Source organism: Vulpes vulpes, chromosome 2 (genome assembly GCF_048418805.1).
Source record: "Vulpes vulpes isolate BD-2025 chromosome 2, VulVul3, whole genome shotgun sequence".
NCBI lineage: Eukaryota > Metazoa > Chordata > Mammalia > Carnivora > Canidae > Vulpes > Vulpes vulpes.
Window position 1 is genome coordinate 41,817,594 of NC_132781.1, and position 25,530 is coordinate 41,843,123.

General features: G+C 48.7%; 1 protein-coding gene across 3 annotated transcripts in view; it reads left to right on the forward strand.

Moving 5' to 3' along the window:
- Positions 1–25,530, forward strand: part of KSR1 (kinase suppressor of ras 1) — a 153,962-nt gene that overhangs the window by 26,195 nt on the left and 102,237 nt on the right. The gene's annotated exons all lie outside the window — the stretch shown is intronic.

Genomic DNA, 25,530 nt, shown 5'->3' on the forward strand with positions numbered 1-25,530 from the left:
GGCAGAGGGTAGACATCCTGGGAGCCGCATGTTGTGTGTCATGGTGGTGGCACACCAGGAAGGATACCCCACATTGGTACCCCATCTGTAAACTAGGTCTCCTGTTCTCAAGATCTTTTGAGGAATTTATGTGACTAAGTCCCTTTACTAGCACTCCTCTCCCTGTGGAATTGAAGGACTTATTCTCATTTTTACAGAAGTGGAGACATCCCAGAGAGGTTTAGGAAACTTCCCAAAGCCGAGCCTAGGTTAGAACCCCCTCCCCATGCCCCGCCCACCTCCTTATCCCTGCAGGACCACCCCTGCCTGCTGGATAGGCTGGCTTGGCCTTCATGGCAAGGGAAGTGGGGAGAGGGTCTGTTGTTCCCTTGGGCTATTATGGAGCTGGCTCAGGCATCAGATGGGGTGAGTGTGCCAGGTCTCCTGTTACACAAACCCTTTCACCCAGGCTGTCACCCTCTCTTGGTGTCAGCATGTAGGTCATCAGGGCCCTCGGTCTGGAGCTGAAGCAGAGAAGGCAGCATCATGGATGGATCCTGGGCTCTAGACTTATTTGGAACTCCTGGGGAAACATTTCCCTTTAAGAGTCTGGGAGGGAGTGGGAAGTAACAGTCCTGATTGGCCCCTTGTGGGCAGAGTAGATTTAGAGGAAGTCCAGACCCTTGCTAGAGCATGGGTTCCTGTGAACAGGGCTGTGTCTGGCTCAGTGGGTGGGAACGGGCTTTGGAGCCCAGCAGACCTCAGTTGGCCATTTGCTATCTCTATGACTTTGGACAAGGTTACCTCCAAAACCTTGACTTCCTTCTCTGTAAAATGGGTTAAAAACTGACTCTTTTCTTAGGACTGCCGTGAGGCCTCAGTGAGGTGTCCTGCGCAGAGAGCTTAGCAGCATGACTTGTATGTTGAATTCAGCTCTTCGGTAAATGTTCTCCAAACGTTAGCTCTTGTAATTACCTCCCGTGCTCCCAGTGTGCCTGGGGTTGGGTGCTATTTGTTGAACATATGAACTCAGGTTGGTTAGCATATATTAAATACGGAAGTATTAAAATTTGGATTGAGTTGTTTCTGGCCTCCAATAAATGAAACAGGCGTGGTAGGTTTTTACTATAGGGGGTTGGGGGGTGGGGGGAGCCGACCAGTTTTCTTAAACTCCCTCTGGTTTTGAGGTTTTATGATTCTTCTGCATAGCCCGGATTTTCTTCAATGTAAATACACTGACGAGAGTGGTATTTTGCAACCAGTGTCTGGTTTGGCTCCTGGTGCTTACCCACTGACTTGGGGGGCTGGGATCTAAGGCTGTTGAGTGGGTAGGTCTGGTGCCTGGTTGCTGGCAAGAAGACATCAGGGTAAGTACTTTCTCTCCCCAGATGTGGTTATGACTGCAAAGTGGCCAGAATGTGGAACTCGTCCAGTTGCTTTGCTGGGCGTTAGTTTGCCAGGCAGTGGTTTGCCAGGAGGATGCCTACTGAGGATGCAGGAGTGGCCATGCCACCCACAGTGCCTGGAGGGTTGGGATGGGAGCCCTGGAGCCCTCCTGCCTACCTGTCTGCCCTTCTGTGTGCTTCCAGGCTGAAGGAAGCAGCCCAGGGAGCATGGGGTCAGGAGGCTGCATTGGGGACTCCAACCTTGACTGTGCCCGGTGACTCTCACCCTGGGTCTTGGGTGCCTCCCCTGATTCTCCCTGCTCCGTCTGTGGACTGGGGTGGGGGAAGGGCTGCAGGAGGGTTTGATTAGGCCAGACAAGTGGTACTCGGGTTTGAGCAGCCTGGGCACCCCTGGTTGAGAGACTTAAAGTGGAGAACACTTCCTGGGGACTTGGCTTCTTTTCCTGAGTCTGCCAGTCACTCATTGTGTGGCCACAGATAGGACATCAGATGCTCTGGGCTGCAGCTTCTTCAGCTGCAAAATGGGGAAACTGGCCCCTTGGGTACTTTCCCGATTTATGATGCCAAAACACCCTGGAGGATTGCCAGGGACTTCCTTTTCTTTTTCTTTTTCTTTTTCTTTTTCTTTTTCTTTTTCTTTTTCTTTTTCTTTTTCTTTTTTTTTCTTTTTCTTTTTCTTTTTCTTTTTCTTTTTCTTTTTTTCTTTTTCTTTTTCTTTTTCTTCTTCTTTTTTTCTTTTTCTTTTTCTTTTTCTTTCCTTTCTTTTTTTCTTTTCTTTCTTTCTTTTCTTTTTCTTTCTTTCTTTTTCTTTTTCTTTTTCTTTCTTTTTTTCTTATCAGCAATTCATGCGTGTGGTAAAAGATACTGAAGGTTGTAAAAGGATATAGAGTCAAAGGAAACCTCCCTCACACTGCACCCCACTGTTCCCTGCCAGTTTCTCTTATCAGAAGCATTTACTTTGAAGATTTTCTATGCATAGGCACCCACCCTTAAAAATTTTTAATTATGAAATATATCTTCAAAAGCATGTATAGAACGTATATGCAGTTTAAAGAATGATAAACTGAACATCTGTGTCCCTACTACTCAGGTTGAGAAATAGGAGAATTCCCAGTGTTTTAGAGAGAAATCATCCTTTTCTCAGTGTTCCTCATCTCGTTTATTTGCATGAGCATGCTATTTACGCTCTCTTGTCCTTTTTTCTACCCTTATTCTACTTGGGAGATTGGCTCACATCAGGACATGTAGAACTGTATTGTTTTATTTATTTATTTATTTATTTATTTATTTATTTATTTATTTATTTATTTATTTATTTATGTATGTATTCATTCATTCATTCATTCATTCATTCATGAGAGACAGAGAGAGGAGACACAGGCAGAGGGAGAAGCAGGCTCCATGCAGAAAGCCAGATGTGGGACTCCATCCCGGGCCTCCAGGATCATGCCCTGGGCTGTAGGCGGCGCTAAACCGCTGAGCCACCTGGGCTGCCCTGTCTTGTTATTTTTATTTTCTTTCTTTCTTTCTTTCTTTCTTTCTTTCTTTCTTTCTTTCTTTCTTTCTTTCTTTCTTTCTTTCTTTCTTTCTTTCTTTCATTTATTCATGAGAGACAGAGACAGAGAGAGCAGAGACATAGGCAGAGGGAGAAGAGAAGAAGGCTCCATGCAGGCGGCCCGATGGCCCGATGTGGGACTCCAGGATCACTCCCTGAGTTTAGCCTGAAGGCAGGGGCTAAACTGCTGAGCTACCCAGGGATCCCCTGTCTTGTTCTTTCTAATAGCTGCATAACATTTATTCTATACGGGTGTGCCATTGTTTTATTATTATTACTATTTTTTTCTTCCAATCCCCTCTTGCTGGATATTCAGGGTGTTTCCAATCTTTTGTCATTACCAACAATGCTGCAGTAATTCTGGCTTCCAGAAACTGACATTAATCAAAATAGGCCATAAGAGGTCTTATTGCATCAGCCTCCCTGACCTGCCAGTCATTTCTAGAACAACATGGAAACGCTCTTGCAGGAAGCACTGCATGGCTCTGGCATACAGAGCCATGGATGTCCTGTGCCACTCTTTTTCAGCCTCTGCTTGCACCTTCCTAGAATCAGCATGGTCCGTCTGCTGCCACCCTTTCTCCAGTGCCTCCCGGGGCTGGGTCTTGGGATCCCTGGTCGAGTGTTTATCATGGGTGCTGGAGAAGTGCGCTGATGGGAATACAGCTATAGGCTCCCCTCCAGGCAGAAAAGTTCCTTTTCTTTTGATTATGCAATGTCCCTGCAGGGGCCTGGGTCTGCCCTTCTGCTTTTCTTCAGCTTTTTTGCAGACAGAAGTAAGGCAGGGGTGCTGGTTTGGGTGCTCAAGCCCTGGCCACGATGTGTTTGAGCTTTTGCTCCTCACATTTCCTTTGCTGCTGCTTCATCTACCTCTTCCTCATTTCCTCTTTCCCTCTTTGGTCTTCCTTTTCTCTTTCTTCAGCCCCTTTGAACTAAAATCCCTGGGAAGCAGGCTGATCCTTGCATCCACGTGTGTAGAAGTTGTGGCTGTTCTCTCCTTTCTTTCCCAGTTCTGAGTATGGACTGTACTGGGGTGCCTAGGGGGCTCAGTCTGTTGAGTGACTTTTGTTTCAGCTTAGGTTATGATCCTCAGGGTCGTGAGATGGAGCGCCCCATGTCTGGCTCCGTGCTGGGTGTGGAGCCTGCTTGAGATTCTCTCTCCCCCCTCTCCCTCTGCCTCTTCCTATCCCCCTTCCCTCCCTCTCTAAAATAAATAAATGAATGAATGTGGACAGTCCCTCATGGAGAAATGTGGTGGGCCCTAAGGTCTGAGGGCAGTGAATCGGCAGCATCGGGGCCTTGGCTGCCTTTTGCTTCTTCTTTCTCCCTTTGAGCAGATCTGCTGCTGGTCGTTTTTTACTTCCTCCTTCAGAGTCTGTGGCTGTGACATAGGGAGGACCTGCCTGCCCAGGAGGTCACAGACAGGCAGTGATAGGGATGATGGCCCCTGGGTTTTGAAGGGTGAGGGGCTGGGAGGTGGCGGAGCTCTCAGGGGGAAGGGGAGGTGGCAAGCACCTTCTTAAAGTGATGATGCTTCTTTGGTTCACTGGTCTGGGCAGAAAGGTGATGACCTAGAAGCTTGTCAGAATTGGTTTGGAGAGGCCAGCAGGCCTAGGTCTGGAAGCATTTTTGTATTTGTGGGTCTGCATGGATGGACCTGTGTGCTCAGTGCCCTTGCCAGAAAGCGGTAAAGGGCTTAACAAGTATGTGGACTTCGGAATCGGGTTGCCAAGTCTATCCAGGCTCCACCTCTTGTCCGCATGCTTGGAGGGACCTTATAAAAATTGATGCATCTCAGTTTCTACATCTATGAAATGGGGCTGTTGCAGCATAAAATGAGATTATCCTTATACAGTGTAAGGAAATAGTAAATGCTGTGTGTTAGCAATTGTTACCAGCCTTTAGGTGGTTTCTAAACATTTCAGGCAGAGTAATCCTTTTTCCCCCCTAGTAAAATCTTTTGTGGAAAGCCATTATACAAAAGAAGGTGAAATGGGAGCAGCACTGGTTGGAAGGGTGGGATGGGGGTGGTGGGGTGTGGGCAGTGGAGGCACAGGGGTTTTCCTGCTGGGTCCCTGAACCTCTTTCCTGCAACTCTTAGGTATAATTAAGTTGTGCTTGGTACTGTGACAGTTCCTTTTTGCATGGTACTTTGACAGTTCCTTTTTTTTTTTTTAAAGATTATTTATTTGAGAGAGAGCAAGAGCGAGCAAGAGAGAAGGGGAAGGGTAGAGGCAGAGGGAGAGTGAGAAGCAGGCTACCTGCTGAGCAGGGAGCCTAACATAGGGCTGGATCCCAGGACCCTGAGCTGAAGGCAGATACTTAATCAACTGAGCACCCAGGTGCCCCTGACAGTTACTATTAAAACTGAAAATGATATTGCTTAGAATTCAGCAGTCCAGCTCCTGGGAATCTGACATCTGACACAGACCATGCCTGTGTACCTATAGGTATATGTTCATCATAGTTTTGTCCAGTAGTAAAGAGAAAGACTAGATCATTTATGAAATACTTTCTGACTGTAAAACAGACAAGATCTATGGACTCTCTCGCAATTATTTTCATGATATATTAAGTGTAAAAAAACAGAGGGAGAATATTTGGCATATTCCTGTTTTTTAAAAAGCATATGCGTATGTGTCCATACCTCTCTGTAATAGATGCGCACAGACACACAGAACACTCCATCGCTCACCAGTGTCAGAGCCAGCTTGGACGGGTACTTCCTAGATTGCTAACAGGACTTGACTTTTGGGGGATTGAGGGGAAGTTGGCGTTTCTAACTCCAAGGAGTTTTCCCCTACTCAAAAGAGATGAGTTCTTTGGATGATTTTGCTGATTGGCGTTTTCCTCCGAATTAAAAAGAAAGAGGCCATCCTAGAGCCAAGGATGGATGTGCCAGGGTTGCACAGGTCTTTGTGGAGAGAGTTGGGCTGTGGCTGCAGGCTCTGATGCTCTTAAAGCTAGCCTGGGAAATGCAGGCCCTGGCCTCTTGCCTTGGTTGGCCCCTGGGCAGGCTGGCTCTGTGGGCTGTGTTCCTGATACACCCTGCTCGCCATCTGTTGAGGAAGCAATTGTTAGGCTGTTAGCAGTGCCTCCCCCCATAACAAGCCGCCCAGCTTCCCTGGGGCGATGGGATCACCCTTTAATTATTTACAAGGGTCAGCCACCTGATGGATCTCCCTTGCTGGAGACAGGCAGATTAGTTGTGGGTTGTCAGAGAGGCGGGACCAGGAGGGTGCGTGCAACAGCTAAGAGTGGGTGGCCTCAAAATAGAAATTCATGAAGCATATAGGAAAGTAATTTTACACACTGATAATCTCGAGGTTGTGGTTCATGGGTGAACCAAGCTCAAGACAGCTGGCCTAGCGCACATCAGGCAGGTTTTACTTTCTCATCAGTCTGTGGAGGGTGGGGTCTGCTTAGGTCCCCTGTGCATCGCTTTGAAATCTGTTCAAAGGTACTCCTGCTTGTTCCTAGTGCCCACCTACTGTTCTCCGAACCACTGGGCCATCCATCAGCAAGATCCTTCTCCAGAGTCAGTAAACTTGAGGCTGAATACCAGCCCTGCCTCTGGGCCATCCTGCAACCTTGGACAGGCCACTTCCCCTCCCAAGGCTGAATTCAAGGGGTTGGATGAGGTGAGGCCCACAGTCTGTCAGCTCTAGAACATTCTGTGAGTAATATGCTCACATGTGCTGTTTGCAGGGAGGGGATATGAGCTAGACAGAGGCCCAGAAGTCGAGGCACTGTGCTTTAGTGCTTGCCGCCAAGCTCTGGGTGCTGATCCTGGCCTACCACATCTGCATTGAGACTGACCTGGAGCAGGAGGGGGTAAGTAGGACATGTTTTGAGCCTGAGCTCCGTACCCCGTGAGATGGGACTAGCAGTACTTGCCTTGCAAGCGAATGAAGATTTGTGACTATATGGTAAATTCCTGGCACGTGGTAAGCGCTTATCAAATGTATCATACACTTAGGATTTGGCATTCCCAACTGTGCTTTCTTTCTGTCTTAGCAGAAAAATGTATGCCATGTAGGGAGAGAGATAGGCATTATCTTGCTTTAGTGATGCTCTCAAGTAGAAGGCATTGACACTGGGCCTTACTGACCTTTCCCAAAGCTATGAATGTTCCTTCATCATCCTGATTAAGGTTGGCATTCCCTGAACATTGACTGTGGGATGCATGTGACAACTCTAATCTCCTTTACTCCTCAGGAAATGCTAGGAAGTCATCAGGACCATTGTTCTCATTTTATAAAGTAAGAAATCGAGGCTCTGAGGAGTCAAGTGATGTGCCTAAGGGTCACCCAGCCAGTGAACAGTAAGGGCAGGACCGAAGCACATCTTTCTTTACGAGTCCTTACCTGTAATCATCAACATGAGCTTTTCAGAACACGGGATGCATTAGGGGACCAAGAAAAGCGGTAAAACACCTGAGTCAGACAGGAAGTCATGCACTCGAATTCCTTAATGTGTGGTAGATTTTCTAAGAGACGTTAACATCAGCTCCATTCCAGGCTTATGGCTTCTCAGACCCTGCAAGGTAGTGGAGCCCCGGGATACATTTGATTCGATGATTCAGTTTTCTGTCTTGTTTATTGCAAGTGACCTTGAATTATCTAAGACCCAGGGAAATGTCTTCTTAATTTTGCCCTTTTAACAATGTTGATCTCTCCACTCTAGCTCAGATTTAAATAACCCTTCTGTGTTGTCACACGCTTAAAAAGCAGCATCATGAAAAATCCCAACCCCAGACTCTCTGTAATTATGGGGTGGGGTGGAGAGGGAGGGGCACTGAAGGGGGAATAATGCGATTGGCAGAGCATTCTAAGTTGTGCTGGTTATATTCGGTAGCAGGGTTGAAGGCATGTGCCTACTCCTGGAAAAATCACAAAGCAAAACAGCCCCTGCTTCAGTCAGGAGGCTTGACTATTTACTGTCTTTAATTTGGGGCACCTGAGGCTCCCATTCTGTGGTGTGATTGGCAGACTGGACTCTCATGGCCTCTGGCCTCTTTCTCCTCTGGCTGAGAGAAATGGAGCAGAGGCCTCGGAAATGCTCACTGGGTGCCATGAACTGGCACCGGGGCTCCTCTACCCCTTCCTCTGTCAGACAACAGGGGGAAAAAAGAACAAGCTTCCAGGAACAAGTAGAGAAATTTTTTTAGGGCCCTTTAAACAAAGAATTGGGATTTGAGAGTGAAATTGCCATGGGGTTTTGGGCAGGGAGCATATAGGATTATTCCTGGGGAGGGGGCATATACTGGGCTTAGATGGGGGTGTGTGCATTGTGCCTGGCTGGCTGAGCACGTGAGCACTATGGGCCTCCTGGCAGTGAGGAAGGGAAGGTGGGAAGGTGTCAGCAGGTGGCAGTAATTTGGAAGCTCAGCCTCTGAGTGAGGTTTAAGGAGACTGCATCTATCCTATCCCAGGTGTTAAAGCAAGTGCAAAGGGTGGATTTCACGTGCCTGGGGTCCTGTGCCTGGTGGGTGCCTTAACAGACCCCTGCTTGTTGGCGCGCAGCCTGCCATGACTGTACAGGGTTAATGTTTCCTTTGAGACCAGTCGAAGGACTGATACTTTGGATTCCAGAGACATGAAGGAACAGGTCTTTTAATTTACATTTAAAAGCGATAAAGAGCAGGAAAGAGATTTCTGGCATTTGCATTTTTTAAAAACCAACTCCATAAAACAGCTCTTGAAGGAGCTGTTTCCGAGATCTAGCTCTCGATCTGGGCTGGGAGCCCTCTCCATGTTGATGTCCTGACAATGGAAGCGCCTTCTCCGAGGGCGCGGTTGGGCGGCATCCCTTCCGAGTCCTCCAGGAAGCCGATTTTGGACCCTGGCCTCTGACTCAGTAATGTGGCCTGCTGGGTGGCTCCCTGCGCCTGGGAGGCGGCTCTGGCAGTGTCCCTTGGCCCGGCCCATGAGCAGGTGCCCCAGCTGATCCTGCTGTGATTCTGCGCCCTGAGACGCAGGGAAGGGGTTTCCGGGCAGCACGGGTCCCAGGTGGGTGCAGCCGGGAAGGGCGGTGGCAGTGGTGGCAAGACAGGAGTGCAGTGAGGGAGGGGCTTCCTCTGGGTGGAGGCCTCAGGTGTGTGGAGTAGCTGTGAGATTTGCTCAGAGCTGGCAGCCAGGGTGGTTTTCTGGCTGTCTCCTGGATCCGTTGGGCAAGAAAAGCAGTTGGAAAAGTTGAGCCTGGTTTTGGAGAGGGTGTCTATTGGAAGCTTGGTCTTAGGGCAGGAGCTTGTGGTTTTTGAGAACAGGTAGATTAGAGGCAGAGGAGACCGGGGTGTATCCACGAGTGGCTCCTCTTCCTTACTCTCTCCTCCTCCCCACATCTCTACTCCGATCTCTCATTCCCTTGGCCTTATCCAGTGTCTTGGCAGAAAAGCAGTTTATTTGTGCATTTGCCCTTGTGTGGCTGTGTGCTAACTCGAGGAGACCAAGGGCCCCCTCAACACAGAGGAGGTGAGGTGCACCAGACAGCCTGGAACCGAGTTCGAGGACGTAGGTCCTGGCATCTACCTGGATGGTGACTTGACCTATTTCCTGCATCTCCCTGGGATATGGCCCCCTCATCTGGCTCCAGGGGTGGAGACAAGTAATGAGACAGGCTTGGTGATCATTTCTAATGCCCCCTCCAACTCTGAAATTTTCTGAAGTGTCCAGTAAGACTGTGTCTACCAGGTAACACATGACTGCCAAGTAGGTATTTTAATCACTGCAATTTCAGAATACCAGAGCCAGTTCTCACAGAGTTTTCATTGCTTTATCAACCTTGCAGTCCCCATGGAAATGGAGTTGATCACAGGCCTGTAGTGGGTTCAGTTTTCTTGGAGCTGGTCAGGCACAGACATTCTTTTCAAAGCCTGAAATCATGTTTTTCTGTTTTGTGAGATTATATTTGCCCTTAATGGTGTGTAAACTTTTGTTGCCCATGTTGCCTTGGGGAGCCCAGAGGGAACAGTTTGGAAAATGCATCCTTTTTGGGATGAGATGCCATTGCTGTAAGCTTAATTTATGTCTGGGTCTTGTGTGAACAGATAGTAAATGTTTCTGAAATCTTACATAGGCCCTGCCACTGCCCCTTTAGGACTACCAGGCTTTGGTTTATTGGGACCTCATGGGGCAATGGCCAGGCTTGGCATTTTTTTTTTTTAATATTTTATTTATTAAAGAGGTATAGAGAGCAAGCGAGGGGCAGGGGCAGAAGGACGGGGAGAGAGAGAACCTCAAGCAGGCTCCCCGCTGAGCATGGAGGTTGACATGGGGCTTGATTTCACAATCCTGAGATTATGACCCGAGCCGAAATCAAGAGTTGGACACTTAACCGACTGAGACACTCAGGCGCCCCCAGGCTTGGCATTTTGAATCCACTTTGGTCAAGCTCCCAGGATAGGCCTGTCTCTCCCTCAGTAACTGCAGCCTCATTCTGGGTAAGAGATTGAGACCCACGGGTGGTGGTTAATGTTTGCCTGAGAGGATGTCTTCTCTTCAGCCACCCACATGTGACCGGAAAGAGTCCGCCGTGATGCATCTTTTGTTCATCTCCAGTTATGTTTAATAAGATGGGTGGGTTGGGGGGAAAGAATGTATACAAGAGATACTTCTAGTTAATGAAATCCCAGTTTCCCTTAAAATTAGAAACCTTAAGGGCAGCCTCCGTGGGGTAGTGGTTTAGCGCCGCCTGCAGCCTGGGGTGTGATCCTGGAGATCCGGGATCGAGTCCCACATCAGGCTCCCTGCATGGAGCCTGCTTCTCCCTTTGTCTGTGTCTCTGCCTCTCTTTCTCTCTTTGTCTCTATGAGTAAATAAATAAAATCTTTAATAAAAAATTAGAAACCTTAAAACCAGTGAGTTGAATGGAAAAATCCAAATAATTTGCTACCCTCTTTTCTCTGTTTTGTCCAGCCTTGTAGCTGATCCTAAGTCTTTGAAATCTGTCACAAGCCAGACTTCATGGTACTCTTTCCTCATACCCCTGGGCCAAGGGGAGGCCCTGGCACTGCACGGGTCCTGTCCAGCTGGGCCTCTGGTTGACAGGGCCCGAAGGCAGGAATGCTGGTGGGGACTTGGTGATTGCCATGGTAACCAACTAGTGAGGCCTGGGGACCTCAGGTTAATGATTAAGTCCTTCGTGCCTTCAGGATTTCCAGCCCCCAGCCAGACCTGGGGGCTTTCCCCTCCTGTTAGTCTTTCTAACAGGGGTGAGGAGGAAAAATGTCCAGGATGGGCTGGCAGTTGGAGGTTGGGAATGTGGCTGTCTGGGGGGGCTAGTGAATTTGCCAGAAGCCACAGCCATGCCCCATCATCATCTTGAGATAAGGGTAGAAGCAAGCAGGGTGAGGATGCTTGAGCACCCTGGATCTGCCCTGAAAGTTCTCCTGGTGGGATAGTTTAAAAAGCCCATAACTGCTTTCATTGCTATGTAAACAGGAAGCATTAGTTCTGGTATTTTCTATGGGGCCAGCAGTAAGTGGTCTTTTCCTCCCTCCCATGGGGAGAAGGGGATGCTAGAGAAGGAAGAGGATGTGGAGCTGCTCACTGAGGTCGGCAGGGGGGCAGATGTTTGGTCTTCCACTCTGAGTTCCACTTTTGTTTGTTTTTACATGGGGGAGACGGTGGCCATGCATCTAGGCTCTTCGTGTGCATCCTCCACAGTCCTACTCCACCCCTTAACATCTGCATCAAGGTGAAGGGCCAGCAGCCCCTGCACAGATGCTGAAGCTGGGGTTGGTTCAGTAACCAGCACAGGATTGTGTGGTGGGCTGCTGTGGCCTTGGGTGGGATTTGTCCTGTTTCCATCACGGAGCCAGCAATCTCAGTATCTTTCACTTCTCTGTGTTGGTTGTCCTTTCTAGAAAACTTGGCTAAGGACAAAGTGCAGGGTGGGCACCTCAGATAACTTTAAGCAATGCCCAGATGTGGCATTAGTTACCTTAAGTCCCATGAGAAGCCTCATCCCCTTCCAGCCCTTCAGTGGCCTTGAGGAGAAGGTCTGAAGCCATTTCTTTTTTAAAAAAAATTTTTAAAAAAATATTTTATTTTTGAGAGACACACAGAGAGCCAGAGACATAGGCAAAGGGAGAAGCAGGCTTCCTGCAGGGAGCCTGATGCAGGGCTCGATCCCAGGACCCAGGGATTACAACCTGAGCCAAAAACAGACACCCAACCACTGAGCCACCGCCCAGATGGCATCCTGCCATCTCCTTTTCTAAGAAGCAAGGAGCACAGGACCAAGGAAGAAATGGGCCTCAGACGCCAGACCTCTGCAGAGAAGAGTCTGCTAGGTTTAATAACATCATTTTGTTTCACCTATACTTGTTTTTTCTGGAAATCTCTGTCTAGCACAGATAAGCACCCCTTTGTAGCAATTATGTTAATTTTTTAAAAAGTGAGTTGATTTAAGAAAAAGCAACAAGCAGTAGCGTTGGTGGCATATGCCAATGTGACGAGGCACCATTTGTGAACCTACTTGGCCGCAGGCAGCTCAGCAAGTCCGGAGAGGGAAAGACCTCTTTCTGGGAAGTCTGGTAGCGTCGGTACACAGGTACATGCACACACCAGACTCTCAGGGTGGCAGTTTCTTTCCGGGATGGCCAGACAGGTTTGAACAGGTTTTGCTGTTGGGGAGAGTGTGTACATGTGATTACACGTATGTGTGGGCACCTGTGCCTGAATGTTATGTGAACGTGTGCATGGCATGTCTGTATTTGGGGGTAAGCGTGTGCGTGTTTTTTCTTTCAGCAGCAGTGGTGCTTTGCTCTTACCAACCGGCTCTACTTCTACCCAGCTCGGTGTGACAATTCTGTCTGGGTGATTTTAACTGTAGAGAAGCAGTCCTGGGGCTTCTGGGGGAAAAAAGCCCGATTGGCCATAGTCCCTTTTTTTTTTTTTTTTTAAAGATTTTATTTATTAATTCATGAGAGACACAGAGAGGGAGAGACACAGGCAGAAGGTGAAACAGGCTCCATGCAGGGAGCCCGATGCAGAACTCGACCCCAGGATCACGACCTGAGCCAAGGGCAGGATACTGAAGTCCTGAGCCACCTAGGTGCCCCTGGCCATCTCCCTTTTTTAAAACTGTCTGATAGCCTGTTTTCCAGACAGTCTGGTGTCTCCCAAACTTGAGTCATTCTCTGAACTGCCTGGGGACCTTCATGGCTTGTCCCACCCAGTGGGAACTCTGTGTGCCCCAGGTGATCCCCATACACACCAGTGCGCTCGGGGGTGGGGTTGCGGGTCCCAGCCCTGGCTGCCCTTTATTTATTTATTTTTAAAAAATATTTTATTTATTCATGAGAGACACAGAGAGAGGGAGGCAGAGACACAGGCAGAGGGAAAAGCAGGCTCCATGCAGGGAGCCCGACGTGGGACTTAATCCTGGGCCTCCAGGATCACACCCTGGGCCAAAGGTGGCGCTAAACCGCTGAGCCACCCGGGCTGCCCTCTGGCTGCCCTTTAGAAACGCCTGGACAGAGAGCCATGGAGGATGTTGAGGCCTGAGCCCCACTCTAGAGAAAGGCCAGCCAGAATCTATGGGGTGGGGCCACGCACTGCTGCTCACAACCCCGAGCGCTCATTGATGGAGCAGAGGGATGCGTGAGGCGTTTGCAAAAAAATTAGCGTGGCTGCAGAGGAAAACTTCTGGAGGACTCCTGCGGGAAGATGGAGACAGGCAAGTAGCCCAGGGTGAGAGGGAGAGGGGCATCAATCTGTGAGAACGGGTTCAGGAGGGTTAACAGCTTCCAGGAATCAGCTAAGGTCATCATAAGGACTGTCACAGATTTGCTCAGAGGGAGAAGAACTAGGACCCGGGCAGCCTGCAGCCCAGCCAGGGCAGTGTGGTGAGAGGATGGGAATGAGGGGGAGCTCATGGTGGGGGGTCTGCTCTGATTTCTCTTAGGCCTCTGGGCAGCAAGGTAAGCCGGCCATGAGGACAGAGCTGAGGCAGAGATGGCCAGAGCGCTTCCTGCCACCTTCATTGAGGAAGGCTTCCTTACCTTGCCCTTGGGAGGAACTTCTCGGACCCTTGGGAACCTGGCCACTCCATTGTTGCTGGTCAGTTCATGGAGCTACGAAGAGAGCCAGGCTCCTGGACACTGCCTCCGTGGCAAAAGTGGTCTCAGCTTTTAAGAAGTTAAGTGAAACCAGTCTGGTGAGCTTGGGCTCCATTTCCAAGGAATTCCCAGAGAGCGTTACTGAGCAGCTGTTTTGGGGAGCAGGTGTGGAGCTCAGTCTGGGTCAGGGTGATGACTGCTGTCTTTTCCCAGAACAAAGCACCCTTCCCTATTCTGGTAGGTAGCCAGCCGCTAGTTCAGGCAGGGCCTCAGGCCTCTCAGCAAAGTATTTTGCAAAGCACTTGATGCCTTCTTCCTGGGAATCTCCCCAGAGCGAGCCAGGTCTGGTTTGGGTAGGCCTTCGGTGATACATCCTTGTGATAGGGACTGGATGGGATACAGTTGTGTGGCTTTGGAGTAAATTCACCAGCTACCTCAAAGCAGAGGGGCCTCTGAAAATTAGTGTAGAAGGGGTCTGGTGAGATGTTCTGCTTAGGAGGGGGGCAAAGGGGACTTGGCAATTTTGGCAAGTATAGAGTTTGTCTGAATTACCTGTTATTTGAGGGTAGCCTGGGAGGACTGGTGGGGATTGGAGGGGCTGGTTTGGTGTTCAGACCTCACTGGGGCTCCATCCACCTGGAGTGGCTGGGCCTCAGCTGGATCTTTATGTTCTGGTCTGGGTATCACATTTTATTTTTACCTTACTTAGTTATATTAGAAACCTTTGTTCTAAAACAAGTATTTTAAAGTTCTAAAAGTAACATTATGACACCTGAAAATTTAGGAAAAATTGAGGGCTGCATTCTAGAAGGATGCTGATGAACTTGTGGGTGATTAGGGTATATAAAGATAATGAGAAGCAGGAAGAGCAGCCTGTGGAGGGCAGATGGCCATCTCCATCTTCAGGGATGCAGGAGAGGGAGGGCAAGGGAGGATTGCCATGTCCTTGCTCTGACCCCACCAGGCTGGGTACCAGCCCCTTCATGAATGTTAACTCTGAATCCTTGACACAGCCGCCTTACCAGGAGATCACATGTGGGTGAAACTCCAGGATGCAGAATTTAGACCAAAGGCTGTGCAGGTCTATAATAATTGCTGGCACTTATTGAACCCTTCCTATTTTGTGCTTCTCTCACAAGGTTATATCTTTTAATACTCGTGGCAGCGCCACAAGGTAGCATTTAGGTTTGTTCTAGTTGCTTTTGTGGTAGGACATCGACCAAGGCTATAAATTAAGTCCTCGTCCTCATTGGGATTTATCATAATTATCATCACAGCGATCACTGAGCACTTCCTGCATGCCAACCAATACTAACTATTTTGCATGCATTGCCATTAATCTTTATAGTAATCCTGTGGAGATTTGGGGATGAGTCTCCTTATTCAGAAGCAGAGGAACTGAAGATCAGCTGGGCCACTGTGGCCCAGCACACTGGCCTTTGCATGCAAATTTCTTCTTCTTCTTCTTCTTTTTTTTTAAGTTTTTATTTTAATTCCAGTTAGTTAACATATAGTGTTATATTAGTTCCAGGCATACCATGTAGTGACTCACATTTTCATCTATCACCCGGTGCTCATTATGACAGGTGCACTGCTTAATCCCCATCACCTATTTCCCCCACCCACCTCTCCTCTGGTTACCATCAGTTTGTTCTCTAGAGTTAAGAGTCTGTTTCTTGATTTGTTCCCCCCCCCCCCCCCCCCGCCTTTTCTCCCCTTTGCTCCTTTGTTTCTTAAATTACACATATGAGCAAAATCATATAATTTGACTGACTTCACTTAGCGTTATACTCTGGCTCCATCTGTGTCATTGCAAATGGCAAGATTTCATTCTTTTTAATGGCTAAGTAACATTCCATGGTGTGTATATACCCCATGTTCTTTATCCATTCATCAATCTATGGGCACTTTGGCTGCTTCCTTATCCTGGCTATTCTAGATACTGCTGCAATAAGTCTTGGGGCGCATGTATCTCTTTGAATTAATGTTCTTGTATCCTTTGGGTAAATACCCAGTAGTGTGATAGCTGGATCATAGAGTAATTCTATTTTTAACTTTTTGAGGAGCCTCCATACTGTTTTCCACAGTGGCCACACTAGTTTACGTTCCTACCAATAGTGCATGAGGGCTCCTTTCTCTTTTTTTTTTTAAATAATAAATTTATTTTTTATTGGTGTTCAATTTCCTTTCTCTTTTCTACATCCTTGCCAACACCTGTTGTTGATTTTAGCTCTTCTGACAGATGTGACTATGCATGCAGATTTCATGCAGATTTCTAAAGGGTGTCCCTGGGGTTGGACTGGTCCAGGGCACTGAGTTTGGTGAGGATTGTGGCCTGGATTCCTGCCGTCATGCCTGCCCCCTGGCCTGGCGCCTCAGTGCAAAGACCCAGACTGCACAGTGGTAGACAGGTAGTCAAAGCTGCACAGCTAGGAAATGGCAGAGCTGGAATTCCAAGCCTGGTCTGCTGATTCTGAAACTGGTGCTCCTAACCAGCACCAAGGTGAGAGAACTGTGTGCCCATCAGAGCCTGCCAGTGTGGCCTGGACTGTCCCAGGGTTGGCCTTTAGAAGAGGTCTTGTATGACAAGGTGGCTATCACTGAAGGGCCTCTCTGCCAATTCTTAGAGCTTGTGGCCCAAGTAAGGCATCTTAGAATCTGACATTTCTTTCTTTCTTTTTTTTTTTTTTTAAGATTTTATTTATTCATGAGAGACACAGAGGGAGAAGCAGGCTCCCTGTGGGGAGCCTGATGCGGGAGTCGATGCTAGGACCCTGGATCACGACATGAGCCAAAGGCAGACTCTCAACCACTGAGCCACCCAGGTGCCCCAGAATCTCACATTTCTGATCCACATTCCTTCCCTTTTCCTTTTTCTGGGCAGACACTCTTTAACATCCATTGCTTGCCCATTCTTGAGCACCAGCACATTCTACCCGACAGTGGGCATTATCATGACAGAGATGTCTGACTGTAGGCCTCGGGGGCTGGAGATCAAATGGTAAAGAACTCTGCAGTGAACTCTGCAGCTGTTGCCTTGCCTTGGACTTGGGAGGAGCGGGGGTGGGGAGGGTGCGTGGCCAGGGGTGACCTTGGGCCCTGCTGTGTGTGCTCTCAGGGAGAAATCTGGCCTGGCCCTTCCCAAGTATTCTCTGGCACTACAGTGCTAGCAGCTCTAGTGGGGGTAGTAACACAGTGAGTCTGTATTACTTGTAGGTGGCCTCTTGCTGGCTTACCCTCCCTGTGCACCAGGCCCCCTGCTGAGTGCTTTCTAAACCTTTGCTGGTTTAATCCTTACAATGACCTTTTGAGGTGGGCATCAATGATTATTCCTATATTACAAATGAGAAAAACTGTCTCTCAAGGTAGTTCTGAGTTAAGGATATCTTGAGGGAGGAGGATGCTGTTATTTTGTTTAGGAGAAATTGTGCTTCTAAGTTTATTTTTTAAAGATTTTATTTATTTATTAGATATGTATATATAGAGAGGCAGAGACACAGGCAGAGGGAGAAGCAGGCTCCCCGAAAGGAGCCTGATGTGGGACTCTATCTTGGACCCCAGGATCATGCCCTGAGCCTAAGGCAGATTCAACTGCTGAGCCACCCAGGCATCCCGCTTTCTTCTAAGTTTAAAGCAGAGGTTCCCAGCTGGGGCCATCTTATCTTCTAGAGGTCATTCAGCAATGTCAGGAGATAGTTTGGTTGCCACAGTTTGGGTTTGCTACTGTCCTCTTGTGGGTAGAGGCCAGGGATGCTGCTAAAACATCCTGCAATACACAGGACAACCTCTTAAAGAATTATCCAACCCAAATGTCGATAGTGGGAGGTTGAGAAACTGATCTAAAGAGAGTTAGGTACAGTCAGTATTCAGCCTTTCAGCCAGTTTGATATCCTTTAACTTCTGGTCAAACCCTGCTTGTGGTCACAGCTTGCAGTTCACCATCTGCTTCTGATCCTCCCACTGAACACAAGGTAGGGTTGCACTTGCTGCCTTCAGAGAGCTAGGTGGAGCTGTGACTCGTGTTGGCCAATAACACGGGAGCAGGAAGAAACGTGACATTTCAAAGTGGAAACCTTTGAGAGCTCAGGTGCAATTTGCCACATTGCTTCCTCCTTACAATGGCAACCATCAGAGCTCCCAGATGGTGGAGGCACCAGCAGCTTGTGTCCTGGAGTAAGGACGACCAGGGTAGAGCTAGCTCTTGGTCAACTCTTGTGCACGTGCAGTATGAATGAGAGCTAACCGCTGTTATTTTCACCACTGAGATTTCAGGGTGGTTTGTTATGCATAGCCTATCCAATGCTGACTGGTATGTTCTAAATAGAACAAAAATAAGCTAGGATTTGGATTAGGTTGATGGCATGTTTCTTTGATCTGTCTGGATACTGTGGCAACAGGCTCCAGTATCCAATATTTGAGGATTGCATACTCTGAAGATGTGCTCAATCCATGGGTGGTTTAGGGATGCTGGCAGATTGTTTCATAGAAGAAATGGGAGTTTAGAAGACCTGTCAGGCCCATCCAGACCTTTCTGAGGTCTAAAGAGGGTAAGTGACTTAGCCAACCATCTAGGAGTCCCTCACTAGGATGCTCCCCCAGCTCTGATTGATCTTAAGGCATCTACTGGTCTGGGAATGCTCCAAGGGCAAAGTCCATCTTTACCTGCCTAGGGCTTCTTGTAGCATCTGGCGCAATATTGTTTGTTGAGTGAGTTGGGTGGTGGGACAGGGTAGAAAGTGGGCAGAGCCAGATGGTGTGCAGCTGGAGGGCTTTGAGGGCTCTAGGGGAAGAGGTGACCCGAGGGGCCCGCAGGGACACTGGGCCTGCTTTCAGGGTGGGGCCTGGGCAGGGAGAAGAGAGGGGTTGGGTGTTAATCACTTTCTCTGGGTTTCAGAAACCCCAAGAAGTGCCCCAACTCCCGGGTCTCCATGGAAAAGAGATACTGTAGGGTAGGGCGTCCTCCTTTTAGTCAGCCCTGGGGAGAACTTCTGGTGTTGCCTTACCTGAACAGCACATGGCCTTGGAGAGGGTGTCCCTGGACAGGAATTGCTCCAAAGGCTCATTAATTGTGTTCATCTCCCTCAGAGGCTCAGGGAATGATCATGTAGTACCAGGAGCAGGCTTATCCTGGCATAGAGCCAGCGCCCTTCCCAGCAGCGCAGAACAAAGTCAGCTTGACTCATGTTCCCAGGTGCCTCAGTGTTCCCATCGACAAAAGGGGCAGCATCAGGAGAGCCTACCCCATCCATCTGTGTTTCACCAAAGTAGTCCTATAAAGCCGGGGACAAATGCCCTGTAAGTCAGAAGGGGAGGGGTGACATATTGAGTCTCTTGCCACTCTGTTCATGTCTTCGGAGGAGCTCTTGTCTGAAGGGGACCAGATGGGAGCATTGGGATAGCTCTAAAAGGTGCCCTGCTGAGTGGGCACCTGCTGGCTGTGGACACCGTCTGAGCTGGCAACGCTCGTCAGTGGGATGGCCTGTTTAAATCTTCAGGTTGTTGGCTGGAGGGGTCTGTCGCTGCCCCCTGCAGCCCTGGCTTCCCCAGTTGAGATGCTCCTAGCCTCAGGAGTTGGTTCTCACTGTGTGGGCTCCACAGTGCACCCCACCTGTCCAGCAAGACTGCCTTTCCCCAATGCCTGCGGGCCTGCAGGTGCATGGGTATGCTTCCTGTAAATCTGCTCCTTCCCCCTCGCACTACCTTCATTAATCCAGGAGGGATTGGTTCTTAATCCAAGAAGGTGCCAGCAGTCTCCACCTCAACTGGGTGATTCATTCACATTCAGGCAGCAGAGGTTTGTTACTGTTATGAGAGGTCACATGGCAGAGAGGCCAAGAGCCCTGCTCTGGAGCCAGACTGGCTGGGTGTGAATCCCAATCTTGCCATTCCCTAGCTGTATGATCTTGAGCCAGTTATTGATCTGCCCGTGACTCAGTTTGCCTAATCAGCAAAATGGGAGTGATAACTACCTTCCTCAGGAGCGCTTTGGTGCAGTTCGAATGAGCCAATATATTTAGTATGAGCAGAATGCTTATAACCGTGCCAGTATACCATGAACATGGCGTGGTTAGTTTTTTTTTTTTTTTTTTTAAGATTTTATTTATTTATTCATGAGAGAGACAGAGAGAAGCAGAGACCCAGGCAGAGGGAGAAGCAGGCTCCATGCAGGGAGCTGGATGGCAGGACTCAATCCTGCATGACTCCAGGATCATGCCCTGGGCTGAAGGCAGACGCCCAACCGCTGAGCCACCCAGGGGTCCCAGCTGTTAGTATTTTTTTTTTTTTTATTACTTTTTACCTTGTTTTATACCAGGTGGTGGTGTCACCCACAGGTTGCCATGCTTCTCCCCAGTTCTTTGGTGTAACTAAGAATTGTGTCCTTGCTGTCAGTGGAAGCCCCTTGCAAACATAGTTCAAGTCTAAGTCACCACCCCCCCCCACTGTGTGTGGGGGGGTGCGGTGGGGGGTGGGACTCCAGACCTTGGGGACAGCTTTGTGTATGCTTGGTTTTCTTGGTATTTCTCTTGTTTTTTTCTCTTCCCAGAAGATAGCTGCCTTTAAAAAATGATGCGTTGCATAAACAGCATAATGATGTTAAAAAAAATTGGCTTACTGCCCCTGACCTCACTTAAGCGTTGATATCTCCATGCCTGCTCCATGTCCTTGTCTGCAGGCAGATAGGCATCTAGTAATGAAAGAGCAGACACATGTTTGCACAATGTTATCTCCCCCACTGCCCCAAATAAAACCATAAGGCAGTAGAAGAGTAGTAAATTTGAGGTCTGAGGGTCTGGTAGGCTTTGACTCAGGGTGGCCGTAGCCATTGCTGGCTGGGCCATCTTGGGCAAGTTCATTTGACTCTGGAGCCTTGCTCTCTCCCTCGAGTAGCATGGAAATAAGACTATCCTAACTCCTGACTTTGTGATAATAAAAAGAGGTAGTATAGATAAATATTCAAGCTTAGTGTAGTTGTTTAACAAAGCATACTCTTTTTTTTTTTTTAAGTAGTTGCTATGCTTAGCTTGTAGCCGAATGCAGGACTTGAACTCATGACCTTGAGCTCAAGATCTGACTTGAGATCAGGAGTTGGGTGCTTAAACGACTAAGCCACCTGGTGCCCCCAAAGCATCCTCTAATAGAAAAGCTGTGCATGTTTACTGTAGAGTTTTTACTGACTGCCTGATTTTTTTTTTTTTTTTTACTTTCTTTTTTTTTATGCCTGATATTTGATTGTATGCATCTAGCCAAATTTTTCCAGCCGGTGTATGGGGTTGGACGTTATTTCTTTCTTGGTTATATTTTTCTGGAAGCAGCAGTCTTAGGGGCTGGCAGCTACAAGCCCCTGGAGTCAAACTTCACCTTTTGAAGGTAGTGACTTGCTGTTTTTTGGGGTTTGCTTGGGTGAGAGTCTGCCCAGAATCTCAAGGGTCAGCTTTTATCCCTTGTTGCCAGTCACTGTGTCCGCCCCCGCCCCCCATGCTGTGTGCCCCCAAGCTGGATTTTTCTCTAATGTGGTCTGGGTGTAGGTTCAGCTCCCTGGGGGACAGTGCTTGCTTGTGCTTCGGATTCTGCAGGTGTCATGGAAACCCCCCAGGCCTGAGGAAGAAGGAGGGGAAAACTTTTTCACAGCAGACAAACAGGTATTTCCTGTTGGCCCCCAGCTGTCAGAGAAATCAGCCCCCTTGGTAATTCAGAAAGAGGAGCCCCACCCATGCCACTCCCCACCTGTCAAGGGTCAGAAACTCCCAGGATTTAATGAAAGGGGACACCTGTACTGTCCAGTGGAACTTTATGTAATAGTGGAAATGTTCATTCTCGTCTTTCCTGTATGGTAGCCATCAGCCACCCGTGGCTAGTGAGCCACCTAAAAATGTGGCTAGTCCATCTCTGGATGTGCTCTAGCTGTAAAAATGCGTGCAGATGTAGAAGACAGTGTGAACCAAAGAATGTATCTTTACTTTTGAATTTTTTTTGCATATTATATGATATACATTAAAGTGATTTTTTTGGATATTATTGGTTAAATAGATATCATTGCCATTGGTACTTTCTTTTTATAACATGGCTACTAGAAAAATCTAAAGTGGGCAGCCCAGGTGGCTCAGTGGTCTAGCGCTGCCTTCAGCCCAGGGCGTGACCCTGGAGACCCAGGATTGAGTCCCATGTCGGGCCCCCTGCATGGAGCCTGCTTTTTCCTCTGCCTGTGTCTCTGCCTCTCTCTCTCTCTCTCTCTCTCTCTCTCTGTGTCTCTCATGAATAAATAAATAAAATATTTATTTAAAAAAGAAAAATCTAAAGTTCCATGGGCGCTAACATTATACTTTTTGTTGGATAGCACTGTTTTAGAGTATAGACTGGCAGCTGCCATCCTGTTCCATGAAGGGCTGACTTGACTTAGGGCAGAAGTGAAACCCACTCGGGTGCGCCCCTGATTCCTCCTCATGTCCCAGTGCCTCCTGCTTCCAGACCTGCCATCTGAGTGAAGAAACAGCAAGGGTCCTGGGGCAGAGTACCCAGAGTTCCCAGAGATCCAGCTACCCTGGTAATACACCTGGGGTCTTGAGCACAGGAAGTTAGGTCACTGAGGGAATTTCTCACAGCGGGTAGTGGCTGACTGAGGGTGGACTTTGCGGGGTGGACATGGGCTCAAGGGTATCCTACTGGACATGATTTCATGAGGCCTGGTTGGAATCCTGACTCGGAGAAGTGAGAATAATGGCTACCATTGATGGGGTGCCTGTGATAACCCAAGCCTTGTGCTTCATCCCTCTGAACCTCCCCACCTGGTTGGTGGGGGGGTTCCATGGAGCCCATTTTGCAGATGAGAATCACAGGGCCCAAGTACTATATAATACTGGCCCCAAATCCTGCTGTTTGGTAAGTGCCAGAGCTTACGGTGAAACCTGTCTGACTCTTTGCCCCACGCCACTCCTCTCTGGGTTCAGTCCCTCTTTTCCCTCTGGCTGTCAGTGTTCTGAAAGCAGAGGGGCTGGCCACTTGCTCACAGGAGGTGCAGGAAGGGCAGGGGTACCTGTCCTATAGAGAAAACACATGCACTTGTCTCCACTGGGCTCTTCTTTTTTGTGTTGACTGAGTTTTGGCCTGAAGTTTTGAGCAGTCCCATTGTAGAAGCCAGGTGCCCAGAGGCTGGCCAGCCAATCCTGATGCCCCAAAGGATCCTGTGCATAGCCAGGTAGGTTTCTGTGTTCCTGGCATTTGGGTACAACCCTGTTTCCTGGACCACGAATCCTTTTAAACATTGAATAAATATTGGTTGAAGAGGCCAGAGCCCTCTCTTAGGTGTGTGTTGGGGAGGCCGTGGACTCCACCCTCTCTGGTCCAGGGGCCAGGTGTGGGGCAGATTGAGTTCACAGGTCGTTGGTGGGGGTGGGGTGTCACTATATCATCCTAGCTTGCAAGGGAGCCTGAGGAACAGTACCCACCCGCCTGCCTCCTCACCCCTACCCTAAGTGTCCAGGGAATTAGGCTAATCTCTTCACCTAAATCCACCTGGGCCACTTCCTCACTGCATGTTCCACCCTGACCTGAGATAACACTGTGGTTTTCTCTTTGTCCCGTGGATTTCCGTTCGTTCCTTCTGAGGGCTGAGAGTCGTGGCAGAGTCGTGGCAGAGCCAGGCTGAGCCATTCCTGACTCATTGCCCTCTACCTGTGCTCTCCTGGGCCTCAGTGACCTCATGCGAGTCACTTGGCCTCCCTGAGCCTCCATTTCCTTATCTGTAGGAGAACGTTGGTCATGATTAAACACACCCGGAGGAGAGGTGAGGGTTGAGAACATGTCAGAGGGCCTGGGGAAGCATGTGGTACTGCTCTAAGCAGTCGTTTGTATAGTTCGATGACAATTTTTCAGACACAAAGGAATTGGAAAGAACACCAGAGCTAAAGAAATCTTAGCCCTAAAACCAAATAGCTGAGTGGCCTTAGCTTAGGGTAACCTAGGTAATGTACCCTCCCAGGCTGCAGGGGCCTAGTTTGCAAAGTGGGGTTTGCTGAAGAGGGTTTAAATGAGACTTTTGTGTGCCTGGCTTGTGCATAGCCGACGCTTAGTCGCCTCTCTTCTCCCGAATGCTCAGGCAGGGCTATGGTCTGCTGAGCTGAAGGCTGTCAGGGGAGTGCTTGTCTAGCTCCTTTTTAAAGCATACAAATACCACTTCCTGGCTCAGTTCTCTGCAGTGGAGGAGTTTTAATCCTTTAGTATCCTGCAGCCTCCCAGGTACACTTCTAGGCCAGTCTTATCTCTCAATACTGGTAGCTGCTCTGCTCTAGTAACAATGTGGCATCTTAGCAAATCCTGGAGTGCCTTCATGTCCCTCATCCTCATAGCTCTCCCAGCAGTGGGCTGGACAGCCATTGGCCCATCTTAGAAGACGGTTCTCAGAAGGTGGGTGAACATACCTGTGCACAGAGTCCTGGGAAGAACAGTCTAGAAGGTCTAGAAGAAGCCCTTGCTATCAGATTCTTTGTTATTCACTTCTTTCTGAGAAAAAAAGGGTGGGATAGAGATTTTCTAGTATCTGCAGAGCAGTTGCCTGTGAAGAGGTAGACGAAAGGTGTGTTGTGGGGACACTGACAGGCTGGAAACTTGCTGTCGCTAAATCCTTGCCACCTCTAGGGAGCTGACTGTTGGGTGTAGACACTATCATGGTGATTTAGAGCCAGGAAGGGTCTCTGCTCTTATTTTCTTCCCAGTCTCAGTGCTTTGGGGATTCCAGGCTGTTCAAGTGAGCACCTGGGAGTAGTTTTGCTTCCCTGGGGGTGAGGCAGTATGCAGGCTGCTTGTACTCTTCAGGGAAGAAGTTTTAATACTCATGGGTGAGTATTATGGGTGAGGGCATCAGGGGGCATTTGGGGACTAGATACTCAGAACAGAAGGATAACAGCCTGTCCTGTAGATCTGTCAGATTCTACTCACCAGGGACCTGTGGATTGGGCGATTTCTTGCAGGACCTTGGTGAGTGGTAGACTGGCAGGGCTTGGCTGAGGCTTGGTTGAGGCCTCTCTATAGAGAGAATGTGTGATTTTATTGATTGATTGATTGATTTCACTTATTTATTCATGAGAGACACAGAGGCAGAGACATAGGCAGAGGGAGAAGCAGGCTGTTCGTGGGATGCAGGACTTGATCCCAGGACCTCAGGACCACAACCCAAGCCGAAGGCAGATGCTCAGCCACTGAGCCATTCAGGCATCCTGAGAACATCTGATTTAAAGGTGGCTTTGGTCAGCCATGAAAGCTTAGGAAAGGGGAGGGATCCTCAGTGAGCTTGGCAGTACCCAAACGAAGTTGCTTGGGGGAGGGGGCCCCCTAGCCATTAGACTTCCCTGCGTTCCATCACTGTGGTTAGTTGTAGATTTTTAGGTTTTCTGTTTTTTTTTTCCCCCTTAATGCCACCAAACGTGGCAATTTCCTTACTAGGTGTTAGGTAAGGACAGGCTCACCAAGCAAACATTTGCTTAAGTGTAAACCTGCTCACCAGGAGAGAATATACTGATTTATACAGCCTT